Source organism: Podarcis erhardii (assembly GCF_964252035.2).
Source record: "Podarcis erhardii genome assembly, chromosome: 15".
In the NCBI taxonomy this organism is placed as follows: domain Eukaryota; kingdom Metazoa; phylum Chordata; class Lepidosauria; order Squamata; family Lacertidae; genus Podarcis; species Podarcis erhardii.
The window spans coordinates 5,960,536-5,977,626 of NC_138505.1; the positions used below are offsets into that span (position 1 = coordinate 5,960,536).

The following is a 17,091-nucleotide window of genomic DNA, read 5'->3' on the forward strand; positions in this document are numbered from 1 at the left end:
CACCCTTCTGGACGCATGGCTTTTGACTTCGTCACCTTCATTTTTCTCTTATGCCTTGCCAGCTTGCATGTTGAACAGCTGGAGGCTATTAGGACATCTTCCCACCTACCAATAAGAGAAGAGAAGGAACAGGGATGATGTAAGAAGCATGCCTAAGGGTGTGGCAGAGATGTGATTAGGCGAAAAAGACTTCTGGTTCTCAGTCTTGTGACAGGGCAGCAGAACAATAGGAAATGATGGATAATGCTGATCGGAACGCATTGTGAATGCAGTTACGATGGACTTATTGCCGGGCATGGCCATGCTCACAAGGCTGGCACATGCCATTTGGAGATCACATGCCATGTGGATGTTCCAGTTACAGATAGGTAGCCGTGTTGGTCTGCCATAGTCAAAACAAAATAAAAAAATTCCTTCCAGTAGCACCTTAAAGACCAACTAAGTTGTTCTAGGTATGAGCTTTCGTGTGCATGCACACTTCTTCAGATACCTCTGAAGAAGTATCTGAAGAAGTGTGCATGCACACGAAAGCTCATACCTAGAACAACTTAGTTGGTCTTTAAGGTGCATGTGGATGTTCTACAAGAGCAGAAGACATCTCCTAGTATATCAAGAACCACTCCATGTTCCAGAAAATAGTCTATGGGCTCCAGAATGGGGGAATTATGACACCCATCCTGAGACCCTCTAGTGCCGTGATTCCCAATGTGGGACACATGCCCCACAGGGGCGCAATTTAATTTTTAAGGGGGGCAATTCAAGAATGAGTTATTACCAGTTAATGGCCTTTTAGGCTTCCTCCACATGAATAGGAGTCCACTTTTTGAATAATAAGAATTATACGTCATGGGGGGGGGCATCAGGATTTTAGAGATACTTAGGTGGGGCATTGTGCTGGGCCCAGGGGTAACCCATGAAACACGGTCCAGGACCGGTCCAGAATTCGAAGGTTCCACTGGGAGTCAGTCCGACAGGGCCAAGGCAGGACACGAGGCAGGAAACCAGGCAAGGACAGGTACAGGATCTCAGGCAGGATCCAGCATACAGCAATGTTGCTCCCACAACCTGGGGCAGGGTCCAACAGCCTTCTGTCTTTGTCGGGGTAATGGCCGGTCCTGATCCCCCAGTGACTGACCTCCCTGTTTTGCCTGAAGGCGAGCACTCCTCATGCAAGTACTCAGGTCTCTCATTCTCTCAGACCTCAGTCTCTGCAGCTCGGGAGATGTTGGTGGGTTACTAGACCCAGGGGCCACCTCAGCCTTCCCTGACCCAACTGGTAGTGGAGCAGCTGTAAGTGATGGCCCAGCAGAAGGCAACAAGGTAATCCCCGCATCTGGAGCCAGGGCAGGCTTAGGCCCCTGACTCAGCCCAGCTGGTATTTGTTGCAGGGAAACCTGTGCAGACTGGGGCTCTTCAGGATCAGGCCCCAGACTTGGTTCAGATGATGCCTGAGGCAAAGGATCCGGTGCAGCCCCAGTCTCCTCTGGTTCTGAGTCCGAGCCCGAGTACCAGGCCATCACAGGCATGGCCAAAAAAAAAAAAGGCTGGGAACCACTGCTCTAGTGGGTGCCACTCACATTCCACAGGGATGGACAATTCAGGACAAATTGGTTAAATCATGGAGTTCTCTCCAATGAGATGTTGGATGGCCACCAACTTGGATGACTTTAAAAGGGGATTAGACAAAGTCATGGAGATAAAGTGATTGATAGTCGATAGCCATGATGGCTATGTTCCTTCGAATGCCAGTTTCTAGGAATGAGAAGTGGGGAGCGTGTTTTTGAGCTCAGGTCATTCTTGTGAGCTTCTCCTGGACATCTGGTTACCCACTGTGGGGAAGAGGATGCTGGGCCATTAGTCTGTTCCAGTAGGCAACCTCTTGCATTCTTTTCTTACACCCCTTAACTCACAAACGTGAACCCACTTTGTCTACCAACTCCTCCTTCTTTCTGCTTTTCTCACCATCAACAACCCCATCTTCCGAAGGGCTTGTGCATTGAGCAGTTGTGTGTCCATGACCCAACACCATGTAAGCCAATTGCTGTGGAAATTTCATTTCAGCCAGTGGAGGGCAGAGCTCTCGCTGCCAACAGCTATGGTGGTTTCAAACACCTGTTTCCTCCAAGTGTGCCTTTCTTTTTTCATCTTTGTCAAGATTATTAGACAAGCTTCTGACAAGCTTCAAGTTCTTCTTTTGCAGAATTTTCAAGTCTGTTGTCTGAACCATTTATATAATGTTTGAAAAGGTGCAGTTGTCATGTCATTCTTGTAACGAGGCCGTGGTGGTAAAGGCTCCTAGTATTTTTCTGAGTGCAATTCAGAGTGTTGGTGTTGACCTTTAAAACCCTAACCAGCAACAGCCCTGTATACCTGAAGAAGCATCTCCACCCATATTGTTTAGCTCAGACACCGAAGTCCACCTCTGAAGGTATTCTAGAGCATGGGTAGGCAAACTAAGTCCCAGGGGCTGGATCCGGCCCAATCGCCTTCTAAATCATAGAATCATAGAATCATAGAGTTGGAAGAGACCACAAGGGCCATCGAGTCCAACCCCCTGCCAAGCAGGAAACACCATCAGAGCACTCCTGACATATGGTTGTCAAGCCTCTGCTTAAAGACCTCCAAAGAAGGAGACTCCACCACACTCCTTGGCAGCAAATTCCACTGTCCTGCGAATGGTCCGGGAATCAGCATGTTTTTACATGAGTACAATGTGTGCTTTTATTTAAAATGCATCTCTGGATTATTTGTGGGGCATAGGAATTCATTCATTATATTTTTTCAAAATATAGTCCGGCCCCCCACAAGGTCTGAGGGACAGTGGACCGGCCCCCTGCTGGAAAAGTTTGCTGACCCCTGTTCTAGAGGTTCCCTCACAGTGAGGTGAGGTTACAGGGAACCAGGCAGAGGGCCCTCTCAGCAGTGGTGCCCTCCCTGTGGAATGCCCTCCCATCAGATGACAAGGAGATAAATAACTATACAACTGAAGACATCGGAAGGCAGCCATGTTTAGGGAAGTTTTTAAATGACTGGTGTATTAATGTATTTTTAATCTCCTGTTGGAAGCTGCCCAGAGTGGCTGGGGCAACCCAGTCAGATGGACAGGGTATAAATAATAAAATCATCCCCATCACCATACTGGACTATGAGTCCCATCATCCCTGCCCATTGGCTATACTTCTCACCACTTGTGCTAAGGGTTGAAAGACTGGAAGAGCGTAATGTTTATGTTTTGTTTGCCAAACAGAAGGCGTATATGACACTGAGAGGAGGAGAACAGGGGAAAAAAATGAAGAAGAATTAGCTGAGACCGCAGAAGGGAAGGTGAGAGCTCAGAGGCGTGATTTCAAGGACTGTGGTTTAACTTCTGACATCGCAGCAAGCTGACTCATGTGAATTAGGGTTAATTATAGAGCACTTTGTTGTATAAGCTCTGGAATCCTCCTTTGCATAAAGAGAAAGGTAATCCTCAGGATTTTGAACACGATGCCTGCTTAAATCGCTTAGCAAGAAGATGCTCTGTCATTACTGGGTAGCACTGCAGGAATGCGGAATGTGATAAGACAAATAAGCATAAGAAGTGCCTTCCTGGGTCCAGATCTCCCAGTATCCTGCTTCCAAGAAGGGACTGACAGAGAGCGTCAGGAAGCACACACCCTAGGCATGGAGACTATCACCCTTCCTTGTTGTTTTGCCCCAGGCACCCTGCCCTGCTTGTTCATGTCTGGCAACTACATTCCTCGAATAAACCACTGCTCATGATGCTTCCCATGCTCATTTTGGTTTGCAGTACAAACCACATAATGGTTCTGTGGTTTCAAAGTCTGTTCTTCTCCGGTTCAGCTCATTTTCTTTTATTGCCCTTTGTTTTGATAGAATGTGAAGACAGAGTGATAGTTAGACCATTCTGAGAACTGCAGTCCTTTGCAGACCTATTCAAGGTTGAGATCAGGATGAAAATGCAAGCAAAGGATGGAGGAGGGTGACCTTTTTATACAGCTCAGAAATTAAATTTCCCGGAAACAAGAAAGAATGTCCGTGCTTTTCAGGACTGACTACTTCACTGCCTTCCTGGGTGTTCCATCCTGACACTCCAGTGAGAGATTTTTGGCCTGCAGCGAAACAGTTTTGCAACTCAATCCCCATTCCACACAAACAACTCAAAGAAGTGGAAAATAAAATAGGTATGCTTTATTATGTTCATTAAACCGTGGAAAATTATGTGCAGAGCATTTAGCTTGCTGGAGTTTCCCACACTTCTTCTTGCCCATGAATTTCAGTGGGTTCATTGTGAACAGGAGTAACACTGAATACAAACCAAATATTTCATCTGGAAGAACCTTTTTAAAAAGGAAGTTTTGTTTTAGTATCCATTGGTAGGGATGGGAGAGAAATACATTCCACTTCACATTTAAAGGCAAATCTCTCACATTTGCAGTTTCCTAAACAACATGAGAACAAAAATATAGCCATTCTTCAAAATTTGCACTTATCTGAATTTTGCAATGTGGTTCTGCAACCAGCCAATATTATAAAAAATGCATCATATTAACAACAGCTGCTTGAAAAATGTGCACATTAGTCAAAACTGCATTTATCAGGAGAAATTCACATCCAGATGTTGATAAATTTTCATGAGGACTGAACTTAGGGCCTTCTGCATGCTAAACAGATGCTTTGCTACTGAGCTATGGCACTCTCCCTTCTATTAAACCAAGATTCCAGTTCTCATGGTTACAAAGAATAGAAAATAGGAAGCTGCCTTATACTGAGGCTGTCAGGGAACTGCCATCGGCTCAGGGGCGAGAGGGGAAAAGCCGGATGGATTACAGAGAGCCCCCAAAGATCGTGGGAAGCAGCACCTCCTCAGCGGAGGAGAGTAACCACCCCTCCAGTGGAGAGGAGCTTCAGGGCTCGGAGGAGGCAAGGTGGTGCCAGGACACCTTGCCTGAGCAAAGCGGGGAGGAGAGAGGTCCTCTATTACCCACGCCCTCCCTGCGCAGTAGGCTTCCGTGCCGAGAGGGGAGGCGCAGATTGGGCATCAAGAAACTTCTCTGCTGGGGAAGGTTTAAGGACCGCCCACTCACAGATTCTGCCAGGGAATGAGCGAGCCATGGAATAGTGGTGCTCTGCATGGTGAAGGGTTTTTGGCACCAATAACGAGGCTTTACAGCTGTCCAGGGAGGCATTTGCCTGATTGCTCTCGAGTAACCCCCTGATATCCTTACAGAGGCCATTGTCCATCTAGATCAGAACGGCCCACTCTGACCACCAGCAGGTCTCTGGGAATTCAGGCATGGTCAAACTTGAGACCTTTTATGTACAAGGCAGATGCTCAGCTACTGAGCCTTTCCTTTGTAAAGCTATAGTGTTATTTCTCATTTTTGTAATGTTATGTATCATAGGTCAGTTGGTAAAAGCATGAGACTCTTAATCTCAGGATTTGGGGTTCAAGTCCAACATGGGGCAAAAAGATTACTGCATTGTTTGGGGTTGAACTAGATGACCCTCAGGTCACTTCCAGTTTGACAATTCTATGTTCTTTTGGGGGGGGGCAGGGAAGGTGGGAGAATTCACTATGAAGTTTGCTTGTTTGTTGCTCGCCCAATCGCAGTGCCACCCCCACCCCCCTCCTGGCAGTGGCTAAACATAAGATGTGATTAAAAAACACAAGCAATGATCTGGATTACAAATGGTCACAATTTTATTGATTGCAGATACAGGTGGATTTATGTCTCAGGCATTGGGGTATATATCCATTCAGGCCCCCCCCCCAATAATTACTGTACTTTTCTGTGTATAAGACTAGGTTTTTTTAACTTTAAAATTATGTGAAAAACCGTGGGTCGCCTTGTACACGGGGCAATCTCCCCCCTACTTTCTTAAATCGGAATCCCTAAAAATAGGAGGTGTCTTATACATGGGGGTGTCTTATACACAGAAAAATACGGTAATTAAAAAAGGTAAGGAAACTCAGTTTTCTCGAGTTCCTGCTGAAAAAACAAACAAACCCTTGTCTAGGATTCTATGAAACAAGTGAGTTGGATATATAACGGGTTGACTGCAATGTCAGCCCTACTCAGAGTAGGCCCACTGAAATCAGTGGACAGGTGTAGATCCTTTTCTTTCAGTGGGTCTACTCTGAGTTAGTTGGATGCAGCCCAAAGTTTTCATGTTTAGCAGCAGGGACATATGTCTTTCACTGAGCTACATTGCTACTGAGCAAACCCAGCCAGCAATAGCTCTTGCCATGATGACCTGCCTATATGGGCTTTATCTTCAAATAGTTTATTTTTTACAATTGCTGTTTATGACATTGCTTTTATGGGGAGAAATTAGTTTAGAAGCAGTGACGGGCCAACCATCAGATGGGACAATTAGGTGTCACGGAACCAAGATCCTAATAATTAGCCTTAAGCTGGGTGCTTAATGAGTAATAACGTCTTCTGAATGCCACCGTCCTCGTGCATGCATTCTGATATCCTCAAAAAATTGCCTCCTGGGTTCTGCCTCCCGGCCCTGATACAGGCTTTTCTGGATCGTTATTTACCAAATAGCTCTCATCAACTCAGGGCTGGGCTGTGCATCCGTCCAAAAATGTGGACCTCGGGACCGAATCGAGGAGGACCGGCAGGAAGAACGCAAACAACTTGATTGGCAAATCAAGAATTCTCCATTCTCCATCTGTGTCTCATTTCCTGGGTTCAGTTTGTTCGGAGCTGTATAAAAAGTCCAACTCCGGCCCAGAGTCCTTCACACATTTGACTTTGCTGCTCTTCGCTTGCTCTTCGATTTGTGAACCGGGTAAGTCATTCTCTTCTGATCCTCATCATTTTGATGCTGAAGCAATGGATGCTGAAGCAAGGGGTTGTGGCTCAGGGGTAGAACATCTGTTCTGCATGCAGAAGGCCATAGGTTTGATCCCCTGCAACTCCGGGAAGGGCTGAGAAACCCTCCCTGTCTATTTATCCCTGGGGAGCTGCCAGTATAGACAGTACTGAGCTAGAAGGGTTACGGGGCAGCTTCCAATCTTTTTAGGATTTTCTTTTATTTTCTGCAAATCTGTAGGCAATGATTCAGTAACGTAAATTATGGTATCTTATATAAGGCCTACACAGAAGATAAAGGGGATTAAGGAGGCTTGTCCTCCGTGACTTTGAACCAATGGGTGGATATTTCAGGAAAGCAAGTATTGACTTTGAAAAAAATGGAGAAATTCCTATTTGTGTGAGATTCAAAAAGAGGTGGGCTCTTTTCCCCCTGAAAGTATTTGAGCAGAGGCAATGTGGACATCTACAGCAGAGGCAGTAGATCAAAACATTCTGCACTATAGCTTCCTGCAAGAAACAAGATGGATTAGATCAGCCTCTCCTAACCCAGTGCCCTCCAGATGTTTTTGGACTCCAACCCCCAACATCCCTGCCAAACATGGTCAATGGCAAAGGAGGGTGGGAGTTGCAGTTTAACAGCATCTGGAGATCCCCTTCCATGACACATTGAGACCATTGTACTTAAATGAATTATGTGCCTCCGTTGATTTCAGTTAAATATGGTCTGGATATGACTTAGTCAGATACCACAGATTGAATCCAACTATAGTGGACACATTGAAAATGATGGACGTTAAGTTAACCATCTCTATTAATGTCTGTGGTTTTACTCTGAGTAGAGGACTAGCACTGGGGATGTAGTCCTATCTGATGGACCTAATCGAGTCATGTCCATTATAATTCAGTGGGCCTGCCCTGATTAGGTCTAACATTGGATAGAATTTATTATTTATTTATTTAAAAATTATACATTACTTGATTGTAAGAAAACAAAAAACACAAAAAACAACAAAAGCAAAACCTCTCAAAGTGGTTTACAAAATTAATTCCATTGGGTCTGCAAGGATGATAATTTGGATATCGCCCGTTGAATTTCTCACTGTAAAATGCTTAACATGTTAACATGCCTGTGTGTGATCTCATGTAGAGTTATTACTTGGTTCATGTGTGTGTGATTTGTATTATACTAAACAGATTTCAGGATACAAGTTTCTGGAAGACTTTATAACTACCCTGGCTTTTGACACTTGTGTATATTTTTAGTACCTGCCTTATTTTAAATAAGTTGCTTTAAATTCTCTTTTTTAATGTTGTAAACTGCTCCAGACCTTAGGATGAAGGGCAGGCAATAAATAAATAAAGCCTATTAAAAAATATGTGTGCAAGGTCATAAATCTGCCATTCAAAATAACCCTTTGATGTGACCCTTTGGGGAAGGACCATAGCTCAATGGTAGACAAGATGCTTTGCGTGAAGAAAGTTTCAGGTTCGATCCCTGGTATAGGTAGGTAGGGCTGGGTGTATCCTCCACCTGAAACCCTGGAGAGCTTCTGCCAGTCAGTGTGGACAATACTGAGCAAGATGGACCCATGTTCTGATTAAATCTAAGGCAGCTTCCTATGTTCCTATGGGTCTCCATTCCCCATTCGTAATTATCAAATGCATTTTCCCCTGTTCATTCAATGGGAAATATTTGTGCAGGGTCAGAGGGAGGAGGCAGGAGCAATTCCTGACACAAAGCATTGCTTTGACCCTTTTTGTTCTTTCCAGTTTTTAACCTAGATTTCAAGATGAGTTGTTGTGGCTGTTGTGGTGGAAGCAGTCATTCCAACAAGCAGATCATGTGTATGCCTATGCAGGCCACCTCTCAATCCTCTGGGTCTTGCTGTGGATCGTGCTGTGGATCTTGCTGCGGATCGTGCTGCGGGTCATCCGGACAATCCTGCAAGATTGTGTATGTCCGCCCCATGCGATACTGTTGTGCTCCCATGATGGCATGCTGTGCGCCGGCCCAATATACCCAGGGTTGTTGCGCTCCAAAGAAGTGCTGCTAAAGACATCCATCTGGTCTTCCGACGGTTCACCCCAACAACCGGAGAGCCCTCTGGGAGATCCTGATGGTTCGCTCCTGGCTCTCGCCCTGCTGAGATTACTGCTCAAAGCTACGCTTGCTCCTCTGCCTTCCTGCACACACCTTTGCAAGCTATTTTCCCAACCCGGAAAAGAATGCCACCACCCGCCAGCCCACACTGGTGTGTCATTTCCAACACCTGATGGCTGATCTTCTGCAGATGCAAGATCGGATCTTGTTCTTTAGCTGATTTCCCCCCACACCCCAAGCCTTTCCTCAGTCTTCTGCTGGAGCCAATAAATCTGGAAATCTGTTCTGCATCTCAGTTGTTTAAAGCATGTGTTTGACTTATCTCTTTACTGCGTTTACATCTGACCTTTTTCTCTAAGGAGCCTCAGGTGGCACACGTGGTTCTCCCTCTCTTTTAACGTCCACAACAACCCTGTGAGGTAGATTGTGCTGAGAGGCAGTGAATGGCCCAAGGACACCCAGTGAACAAGTGGAGATTTTAAGCCTGGGCTCTCGGTTCCTAGTGTAACACTAACCAAGGTACCATGCTGGCTCTCCTAACTTATACCATCTTACTTATTTAGGACTCTTACTGATGTATGTAAGGGTAGCTTATAAAAAATCAGCCCTAAGGTGGTCCCTGTCTTCAGGCTCACAATCTAACAACAACAAAAATGCTTCTGGTTCTTCATATATATATACAAGTCAGATGTAGGATAGAAAGGCCACCCAGCATTCCAAAGAAGGAAATAGGAATGTAGTTTTGAAATAACCCTGTTCCCTTAGCAAAGATCACTGGAGAGACCCTTTCTTTCTTAGAATCAGAAAATCATAGAGAGTTGGAAGGGGCTCAGTCTACTCATCTAATCTACCCCCTGCAATGCAGGAATTACAGCTAATACAGTGGTACCTTGGGTTACAGACGCTCCAGGTTACATATGCTTCAGGTTACAGACTCTGCTAACCCAGAAATAGTACCTTGGGTTAAGAACTTTGCTTCAGGATGAGAACAGAAATTGCACCGCCGTGTCTTGGCAGCAGTGGGAGGCCCGATTAGCGAAAGTGGTGCATCAGGTTAAGAACAGTTTCAGGTTAAGAATGGACCTCCGGAACGAATTACGTACGTAACCAGAGGCACCACTGTATTTCTTTATTGCATTACACAATACAAAATGTTCTACACGCTCTGTTGTATTTTTCATCTGATACTCTGCAATAAACCTCCATCCCTTCATTGAAAAGCCAGGATGAAGTCTGCAGCGGCACCATCAGGGCAGGATTTTGGCACTACTCAGCTGAAGGTGGGATACAGGGCCCTCCCTCCAATGCAACAGCACTAGTGTGCCACATGTGGGAGACTCAATACACATAAGAACAAAGAGGGAAATCAGTTCATCACTGAGGATGTTCTGGCAAAAAGGTGGGAGCTTCACTCTGAGGGGTACCAGGAGCTGGGAATTGGGCAAGGGGTTTAGAGAGAGGGTAGGGTACCTAGGAATGAGACCTGAGAGACTAAACCAGGAGCCAACACTGCCCCCTATCCCCAAAAAGCAAATCAAAACTCTCTGGACCTGGGAAGATCACTGTTGCTGTTGCAGGCAAAGTCTCAGTCCAAACAGGAAGCCTTTTTTCAGTCCTTCCTGTCTTAGAGAGCCAGTGAGCTGGCAATTATAGCAAAGAAAATCAAGAGGCTTCCAGACATAGCAATCCCAAAAGCACAATCCCCAATTCAGGAGGGAGTTGTCCTCCTTCATAAATGCTGCAATGCCACAGGCAAACCACTTAACATATTTTTGCCCTGAAATCCTGCGGTGTGGTTAAAAAAAAATAGGTCAAAAATGCCTCCTAGGCTCTCCTGGGAATTACAGTGTTGTTATAAGGGTGGGGGGAGCACCAGCCATACACCAAAACCTGTTCTTTAAGAGGGAGCGAGAAACTGAGACTTTACGGGAAACTTCCAGATATCTGTACAGCAAGCAAAGATGAGTTTTGCTGGCAGGTACAGGAATTGTCCTTTGTGGTGGATGCCTCTAAGAACATAAAACAAGCCTGCTGGGTCAGGCTAATTTAAATTTTTAACACTGCATTTTCCACTTTACTCCATTTCTAAGTTATTCTTCCATTTCTCCTAATGATGATTTTAACTTCTTGATTTAAGTTAGTCCTGCTAATGAACTTACTTTCATTGCCATAATTTTTCCAATATTCTATTCAAGAAGGTCCTTCTGAGTCCAGCCACTAAGTGCTCAGATACGATCTAGGCAGAAATAGTCCATAAGATTTTCCATTTCCAAATCATTTGGGACCAGCTTACTCTAAGCACTACTGCCTAAGGGCACTAGTGTTGTGGAGGGTGGCTAAAGAGCTGCTTGGTCTCAAAGAATATACAAGGATTCATAACTGATATTATGTCACCAAAAGAATAGGGCAGGCGCCCCCAAACTCGGCCCTCCAGATGTTTTGGGACTACAGTTCCCATCATCGCTGACCACTGTTCCTGTTAGCTAGGGATCATGGGAGTTGTAGTCCCAAAACATCTGGAGGGCCGAGTTTGGGGGTGCCTCGAATTGAAGAACATAGGGTAGCAGGCTAGCTTTAAAGACCTAGTGGAAAGTGTTTAGGGGAAGGTTGTTAGAAGGATGAATGGATGAAATATATCCCATAGTATGTGTGTTCTGATGTGGCCCAGGATATCAGTAAAACATGGAGGTTGGGGAGAAATAGGGAATACAAAGGATCTTCAGTATATTCATGCTTTATTGCATTGGAGACAGAAGAAAGAATGTAACAGGTAGACTTTAACAACATGCAAGATTCCAGATGTTAAGAACATATTGTAAATGATGTAGAATGGGGAGAAAATTGCATCTGTTCAAGATACAAGTCCATTGAAATAGCCATTATCAACATTGAGCCCACTACTATGATGATGCTCTACATAAATAATATGGTCAGAGAACTAAGTCACTGTCCCATGGAGCTTATCATCTAAATTTCAACAAGGGGAGGCAGTGGCATAGTGTGGGTTGTCAGCACCTGGGGCAAGGCAAGTAATTTGCGCCCCCTAACCCGTGGATTTGCGCCTCCTAACCCTAACCCCCAGATGTTGCGCCCGGTACGGCCGGCCCCACCTGCACCCCCCACGCTACGCCACTGAGAGGAGGGGAAGCAGGGAGGACAGCTGGGGTAATGAGAGGCTGGTGTGAACAATTATTTAAGCTGAGTTTCAGTTTGGGTGATAAAGATTATGGGGTAAATTTCAAGGGAGAGGTGGAAAGCCAGGAAGGCTTTGAAGGAAGAGGCAAAATATGAGTGACTGATGGATTTGTGGTTGTTTATGGCATAATAGCTGCTATAAACAGATTCATCCAGCACACTTCTGACCAGGTGTTTAGCAGAATTAAAATACAGTCCACTGCAAAGTGTGAGGAAATTGGCCCTGAGTCTTGATTGATGAGCAACACATAATCGTTCTGGGTAGATTACTTTCTTGTCCTCTCAGCAGATCAAAACTGAAACTCTCTCAGTCACTCTCACATAATGCACTGCGCATGTACATGATGTCACTGTCTTATCTTTGCACACCCAGAGTTTCATCTTACATGCAGAAACCCACGGTTTTCTGAAAATGAATGACCAATAACCACAACAGGATCCTGGTGCAAAAATCACTGATCTGATTTTACAAATACAGTGGTATCTTGGTTTTCCAACATAATGAGTTCTGGAAGACCGTTTGACTTCTGAAATGTTCAAAAACTGAAGCATTTACTTCCAGAAGCATTTACGTATGAAAAACTCAATATGGAAGCCGTGTGGCACGTTTGACTTCTGAAGCAGTTACTTCCGGGTTTTTGGCATTTGAAAACCAAAACGAATGACTTTCGAGACGTTAAAAAACCGAGGTACCACTGTAAGTGCCCCAGATATACAGTGGGTTTAAAAACATTATTGGCCATTGTGTTCAGAAAATAAAGCAACTGAGTTTGTAAGGTGATGCTCAATAGCTTTATAGTGCAGAGCAGCCTTTCTCAACCTGTGGGTCCCCAGATGTTGTTGAACTACAACTCCCATCACCCCTAGCTAGCAAGGCCAGAGCTCAGGGATGATGGGAGTTGTAGTCCAACAACATCTGGGGACCCGCAGGTTGAGAACAGCTGGTGTAGAGAATGGGCTCTTGCTTGGACTGTACATTCTGGAATGCATATATAAGAGTTGTACACCAGATCTGGCCAAAGCCCAAATCCTGAAACACATCAGGCTGATTTGAGGGGGTGAGGGTAACTTTAACCAAGTTGAGCTGGGATAGCCCCAAATCTCTCCAGGTTGGATCAGGCCACCTAAAGTGATCCTTGGATATCAAGGGGTGGGATGTTGGAGAGGGGTGCAGTGTCTGCAAAGAGCAGCTCAGGGCTGCATGAGGGTTTCTAAACAAACCTGAACCATCATCTAACCCAGTGGTTTTCAACCTTTTTGAGTCCATGGCTCCCTTAACCAACTACATTCTTTCTGCAACACACCTGTGGGGCTCAGGAGCCCAGTTACGTCACCCCTTGCCTGCAGAGCTGGCAGCCTCTCACCTTTTCTCGAGCACCCTTCCTTGTGGAGTGTGCCCTCAGCCTCCTCTCCTCTCTCCTTGGGAGTCCACCAAGCAGTTGCTGCTGCTGTCCCTTGTCTCTGAGCTGCCCCACCACCACCCCAAAGAGAGGGGCCTCTCAGAGGCACCATTTGCCTTCAGCGCTTGTAGCCAGGGCTGCAAAAAGCTGTGCAAGCCCTTGGGAGGCAGAAACGCAAGAGGCCATCAGAGGAGGGAGGGAAGGGTATAGGGACAGAGGCCAATGTTGCCCATGACACCCCTGACCATCATTCAAGGCACCCCAGGGTGCCACGGCACAGAGGTTGAAAACCACTGACCTAGCCACATGTGTCTGGTTCCAGTAAAGAAACACATGTGTGCAATAAAAGCTGCTGCCTGCAGGGCTCTGCATCACCAGCTCATTCAACACAAGGAAAGCTGAGACCAGGATTGAATCCTCTGCCCACCAGCTGGTGAGCGGAGGGTGCAATTCTGCTAGCTGCAGGGATCTGCTTCACCTGTGGGGTACACTCTGGAGAAGCAGACCCAGCTCTCTCAAGGTGGCCTGACCCAATTCCAAATCCTGACCCAATTCCAAATTATCTTTTCAGCAGTTTCTGAAGGATACTTGGGATTTGCGCTACCTGTTATACCCTACTTGTCATCTTCAGACATGAAATCTAAGGGTTGTGTCAAACGTTAATTCTACTCATTGCTATTAAAGGACATGTCTAAATTAAGTCAATAAATTTAAATTAATAATAATAATAATAATAATAATAATAATAATAATAATAATAATAATTTATTTATACCCCACCCATCTGGCTGGGCTTCCCCAGCCACTCTGGGCGGCTTCCAACAAAATATTAAAATACCATAATGCATCAAACATTAAAAGCTTCCCTAAACTTCTACTCTGAGTGGAACTGTGTTGGATACAACCCTACGTATAGAGTGATTCTTTGGGAACTTGGTATGGGCTTTTAGCAATGAAAACTTTTTTATATGCATAAAGTTTTGATTCAGCACACAATTTGGCATTAGCACAATAATATAGGTCCACGGCCCAGTTCTTTAGGCTTGCAGTATTTCAGCATGGGGGACCAGCGGTAGCTCACTGTGTAGGAGTTCAGAACTATCAGATTGTCAGAGGCAGGTGAGCCACTGGCTGCCGTTTCATTATGGCGGGGTGAGATTTCATTTCCCCCGCGGTCAAGCTGGGGGATAGTAAAGCTATGCCCAGTTCTTTCATCTCCAAGGTTTGAAGAAGTGCCATTATCAACACCTCCTTGACCCGATTCTTCTCCTTGAGCCTGAACTATCGATCTAGCACCATGTTTTTCATCTGCACAGGATACAGCACTGTGCTTGTCGTAAGCCATCTCCCCTGAAGGTTCATCTTCAACGGCCACTAGGATTGCAGTTGCCTTTGTCATCTCCCCTGAAGGTTCCCCTTTGACAGCAGCTAGGCTGGCAGTTGCACTAGCCATCTCCCCCGAAGGCTTGACACCAACTACGTAAGTACTTGCATGATGATCAGAGCTTGGACAGGTGACATGACCCATCTGCCTTGGATCTTGCTCTTGAATGAAGACTACCTGCCCAGGTACACAAACAACGCCAAGCTGTTCATGGTGTCCAGTGTGTGGACAGGTGCAATTGTCACTTGTCTCAGCCAAAGGTTGCCCTGGAGAGCAAACTAAGTTTGTCACTGCAAAGTGTCCATTTCCATGACTCGGGCTGTCACCGCAGTTCATTCTTCCTAAATACTGATGTTAAATCTAAAAGAAACAAATAACCACATGGAACAGGATTCCAGGGGGAGAAGGCAGAATCATCTAAAAAATCTGAAGGTAGTTTGTAAAGGAGTTAAAGGCTATCAGGTTCTCCTGGAGTCCAAGAGGACAGCTCCCAGGGCTCAGGCCTGAGAAAAATATTATAGGGCTGCCCAGATGTTGTTGGCATATAACTCCCATCAATCCCAGTCAACAAAGCCAATGATCAGGGATAATGGGAGTTGAGGTCCACCAAAATCTGGAGAGCTATAGGTTCTGCACCCTTGAAGTCTGAGAACACCCATATTTCAAAAAGATTTTTGCAGTCCTCAGACTCCTGGTCCTCTTCTTCCAGAATATGTTATTCTGCTTGAAGAACAAATAATATGGTACTCTGAGGTAGCGTGGAACACTTCATTTCCATTACTTAGCTACCACATATCAAGAGCTACTTCCAGGTCAAAGGGCAAAATAATCTGATGCCTTACACCAGCGGTTTTCAACCTGTGGATCCCCAGATGTTGTTGGACTACAACTCCCATCATCCCTAGCTAGCAAGGCCAGAGCTCAGGGATGATGGGAGTTGTAGTCCAGCAACATCTGGGGACACACAGGTTGAGAACCGCTGCCTTACACAATAAGAATATGCTAGATCAGGTCAGTGGCCCACCTAGTCCAGTGTCCTGTTCTTACAGTGGCTGATGGCACCCTCTTGGGACACTTAGAAGAAGGACATGACCTTCCAGCAACTGGAATTCAGAAGCACACTGCCTCCAACAGTGGAGGGAGAACATATCAATCAAGGTTAGTAGCCATCGATAGCCTTCTCCCCTACAAATTTGTCTCATCTTCTTGTAAAGCCATCAAAATTAGTGTCCATCATTGCCTCTTGTGGAGAGCAGATGACTTGCTCTTAACCGTGTCTACTGAGAAAGAACTCCTATTGAATTCAATGGAGCTTGTCCCCAGGAAAGTGTTGCCTTAGTTTAAAAATAATAAGGAAAACCAACTTACCTGTTTCAACAGCAGCAGCTCATGGAAAGCAGAGAAGCTAAGTGATGAAAGGAGGGTTATTTAACACGGGAGAAGCCTTAAAAGTCACTCTGCTCACCCATCCCAGGAAATGAGGCACTGCAAAAAGAATGGCGCAGTGGTACAATTTGCCAGCACAACATGCTTTTATCTGGCGTTTTCATGGTCCGCTCTCTTTCGTTGTGTGTTGACTCAGTCTGTACATCACCCCCACCCCAAGTTTATTATTAAAAGGAATATATTCAGTGCTTCCCATAGACAATTAAACCCCTTTATCCAGCTTAATGACACAGTAGCTTACATGGTAATCATGCCTCCATCATGGGGCTAAAAATACCTTTGGGGAGTTATCCCAGAAGGCATGCTTAGCCCCATTTTCCAGGTAAGATGACCAGTACTTGTATGCTGTTTCTGGCTTGCTCACTGGGATTACGTTTTTAGCCAGATGATGCCCAGTTTACACATAGGAATGCAGGAAGTTGCTTTGTACTGAGCCAGAGCAATTGGTCCACCTAGCTCACTATTGACTACACTGATAGAAGAAGAGGAAGAAGAAGAAGAGTTTGGATTTGATATCCCGCCTTTCACTCCCTTTAAGGAGTCTCAAAGCGGCTAACATTCTCCTTTCCCTTCCTCCCCCACAACAAACACTCTGTGAGGTGAGTGGGGCTGAGAGACTTCACAGAAGTGTGACTGGCCCAAGGTCACCCAGCAGCTGCATGTGGAGGAGCGGAGACGCGAACCCGATTCCCCAGATTAGGAGACTACCGCTCTTAACCACTACACCACACTGGC

General features: G+C 45.5%; 1 long non-coding RNA gene across 1 annotated transcript; it reads left to right on the plus strand.

Annotated features, from left to right (window-relative positions):
- The first annotated feature begins 6,563 nt into the window (after positions 1 to 6,563).
- On the plus strand, positions 6,564 to 9,221 carry LOC309331055. The gene is made up of 2 exons (XR_014151710.1): positions 6,564 to 6,804; positions 8,601 to 9,221. It is a non-coding gene; the product is annotated as an uncharacterized lncRNA (long non-coding RNA).
- Positions 9,222 to 17,091: the final 7,870 nt, after the last annotated feature.